Source organism: Lipotes vexillifer, unplaced genomic scaffold (genome assembly GCF_000442215.2).
Source record: "Lipotes vexillifer unplaced genomic scaffold, Lipotes_vexillifer_v1.1 scaffold490, whole genome shotgun sequence".
NCBI classification, from domain to species: domain Eukaryota; kingdom Metazoa; phylum Chordata; class Mammalia; order Artiodactyla; family Lipotidae; genus Lipotes; species Lipotes vexillifer.
In genome coordinates this window covers 3,306,771-3,310,560 of record NW_006796397.1, presented here as the reverse complement: position 1 = coordinate 3,310,560, position 3,790 = coordinate 3,306,771, and the positions used below count along the sequence as shown (strand labels likewise).

At 39.7% G+C, this 3,790-nt stretch overlaps 1 protein-coding gene across 1 annotated transcript in view; it reads right to left on the bottom strand.

Moving 5' to 3' along the window:
• Positions 1-3,790, bottom strand: part of BTBD8 (BTB domain containing 8) — a 19,491-nt gene that overhangs the window by 10,204 nt on the left and 5,497 nt on the right. The window lies entirely within an intron of this gene.

The window sequence follows — 3,790 nt, the reverse complement described above, 5'->3', positions numbered from 1 at the left end:
GGTTAGGGTTAGGGTTAGGGTTAGGGTTAGGGTTAGGGTTAGGGTTAGGGTTGGGGTTAGGGTTGGGGTTGGGGTGGGGGGTGGGGTGGGGGTGGGAGGGAAAGCCCCTGGGAAAGAACACACTACACCTGAAAAGTTTTCTTTTTTTATTTTTTGGCTGTGCAGCGTGTCACGTGAGATCTTTTTCCTTGACCAGGGATCGACCCCATGCCCCCTACATTGGAAGCACGGAGTCTTAACCACTGGACCACCAGGGAAGTCCCTGAAAAGTTTGGTTTTTGAGGAAAAAAACCAAAAAAACCACAACATAGTAATACAGTATTGGTTGTCTGGAGAAAGGAAAAGGGGCCTAAAAACAGGTGAAATAGATAAAAAGGGGAAAGTAGAAGGGCACTAAAGACAATGCACCTGCTTTATCATTTTGCTTAGAACCACGTTGTATGGAAGGGAATAACAAAATTTTAAAAACTGGTAGGAACTGCAGAATAAAGTTTTAAGAATATATTGCCATTTGTTATGTAAATACTCCCTCCCTTTTGGAAGCTGTATGAGATTGTAGAGGTATGAGGCAGAGCCTGTGTTGTCTTCATCTTTGTATCCCTTAGCACCATGCCCATCACATACTGGGTACTCAAGAACATGTGATGATGGCTATCAAACCTGAGCACATATTGATATACAGTTCAAGGTCTAGTTATTTCTAAATATGAAAGCTTCTAATTACAATTAAAATTTGTCTAAGATAAAAATAACATAAATATGTGTGTGTCTATATTCACACATACATATGTATATACATAAATAATAAATAACCTAATTAAGTTTAGCAAAAGCAAGGTATAATAATAAAGGAATCATTAGATTCTTGTTCTAGCTTTGCTTTTAACTGAAGAATAGAAGATAGGATATTTAAGAAATCATTACTAATATCTCTGGGCCTCAGATTATTCATGTCTAGGGGTGGAGACTGGTCCCATTCAGTGCTGTGTACTAGGATTCTCTGTAATACTTATAAAGTTCAAATAGGCTAGGTCCAAATAGGCTAGATCAAATCTTAGCTCAAAAAAATAACATTTCTCGGGCTTCCCTGGTGGCGCAGTGGTTAAGAGTCTGCCTGCTGATTCAGGGGACGGGTTCGTGCCCCGGTCTGGGAAGATCCCACATGCCACGGAGTGGCTAGGCCCGTGAGCCATGGCCGCTGAACCTGTGCGTCCGGAACCTGTGCTCCGCAATGGGAGAGGCCACAACAGTGAGAGGTCCACATACCGCAAAAACAAACAAACAAACAAAAAAAACATTTCTCAATTTTTAATACCTAAAACCAGGAAGACTCTGATGTTAGACCTCTTCCCACCCTTAAAACTAATCCTTCTCAATTCACTCTATCCTTGAATCTATCTACTTTAAAGCATCATGCTATGAGTGAGATCTATGTAGTATATGGGGTGCTCTACCCCTTTAGAAATTTCACATTAACATAGTATACCATGGTGAGGATTCAACGTATATGCATTTTTAGGCAATCTATGACTTACATCTACAAAGTTTATGTATGTTTCTTATATACAACTGACCAGTTGGGAATGGTCACCATATGCTATTGACAAAGATAAAGAAAAAAGAGTAACACGCTAAAGCCCTCCTCTTGGGACTTCCCTGGTGGCACAGTGGTTAAGAATCCGCCTGCTAATGTAGGGGACATGGGTTTGATCCCTGGTCCGGTAAGATCCCACATGGCATGGAGCAACTAAGCCCGTGCACCACAGCTACTGAGCCTGTGCTCTAGAGCTCATAAGCCACAACTACTGAAGCCCATGAGCCCTAGAGCCCACTAGCCACAACTACTGAGCCCATGTGCTGCAACTACTGAAGCACGTGCACCTAGAGCCCATGCTCTGCAACAAGAGAAGCCAACGCAACGAGAAGCCCGCACACCATAACAAACAGTAGCCCCCGCTCACTGCAACTAGAGAAAGCCTGTGTGCAGCAACAAAGACCCAACGCAGCCAAAAATAAAAAATAAAATAAAAAAATAAAGCGTTCCTCTTAGACACACTTTCAGGTCTAGTAGTATTCCTTTTTGTTGGTATTATTTTGTTTTGCTTTTTATTATAGAAAAATTTAAACATAATCAAAGAAGACAGAACAGTATCATGAATCCCCACATACCTACTACCCAGCTTTAACAACTATCACCTCTTGGCCAATTCTGTTTCATATATAACTACCACCATTTTATTTTGAAGCAAATCCCAGACATCGTATAATTTTAGTCTTAAGTATTTTGGTACCAGCACTCTTCTTAAACGTTTCTCTCTATTTTATCTCATCAACTTTCTCCCACCTCCAAAAGATCTCATCTCATTTTGCAAGACACACTTATTCATACCATACTTATTGAGGACTTACTACATACTAGACAATTGCACATAAATTATCTCACTTAATTTTCACAATAATCCCGGCTAGGTTTTATTACTCCATTCTACAGATAAGCAAAGTAAGACTCACAGATGACAAAGATAATAAAGTCAAGATCTGAACTCTTATGATTTTATGTCCAGCACCCATTTCAGTACAATACTGCCTTTCTGAGGAAAACATATTAGCCTGTTTCCTTCCCATTGCAGTTAACAGTATAAACCCTTGGACAACCTGAAAGTCAGGAACTAAGGGAAATGAGATTTTGTTCTGTTTTGCTGTAAGGCAAGGAAGGAGGAAAAGCCTGGTTGATAGCAGTTAGTAGATAGAATAGGGGAAAGAAAGGCAGGTAGGCTAAATCATGGTGGCCTTAAAACACACACACACATACACACACAAAAACACATAGGGTGAAAGGGAACATAGTACATAGAAAAAATGTTCTAAGGTGCCATTTCCTAATATATGTTCTGTGGAACTGTACAACATGCTTAAAAGGGGTCAAGAGGGAGTCTAGTGGTGTTCCATGGTTATAAAATTTGAGGAAATCTTGGGGAAAACAAAATTCAAAAGTGTTCTTTACTGTAGTGTTTCTCAGAGCTTTTAGGTGCTGATGTGCATCGTTAGTGTCTAAGAGGAGCTATGGTGTGTAGCAATTCTCAACCTTAGTTGACGCTAGATGTTCTTAGGTAGAACATAGGATGGAGCTAGTATATTACGGAACACACTTAGGGAAATAGTCCTAGGAGGTTTACTAGCAAAAAGCTCCAGCGTCTCACAGTTTCTCACCCAAGACATTTAGAGCTTGACCTCTTCCTCAAGCCATCAGAGCTCTTGGTTGTGGCTTGGAGTTGTGTGAGTTCCTACCTACTGGCTGATAAGGAAGATTCCCAATTCCACTCTTGCAAGGGCAATATATTCTTTGCATTCCAAACTGGAACTCTCAGTGTATGTCTCCATATCATTGTAATGTGTGTCTAGGTTAGTATAATTTTATGCTTCAAATATATTATTAAGTGACCATTTTTAAGTTAGCTAGATTGGAACTCTAACCATCATTATAACATTTTAGGGGAAGAAAAATGTATTTCATGTTATAATGAATATACCAAGTAACGTGTGTGTTGTGTGTGTGTGTGTGCACGCTAAAAAACAAATAACAGAAAATTTACCATCTTAACCATTTTTAAGTGGGCAGTACAGTCAGGTTGACTATATGCGCCTTGTTGTGCGACAGAATGTTCTCATCTTGCAAAACTGAAACTCTATCCCCAGCCCCTGGCAGCCACCACTCTACTTAGTTTTTAAGAGTTTGACTATTTTTAGTTAACTCAAGTACACCAAGTAACTTTTTTTTTTTTTTTTTTTT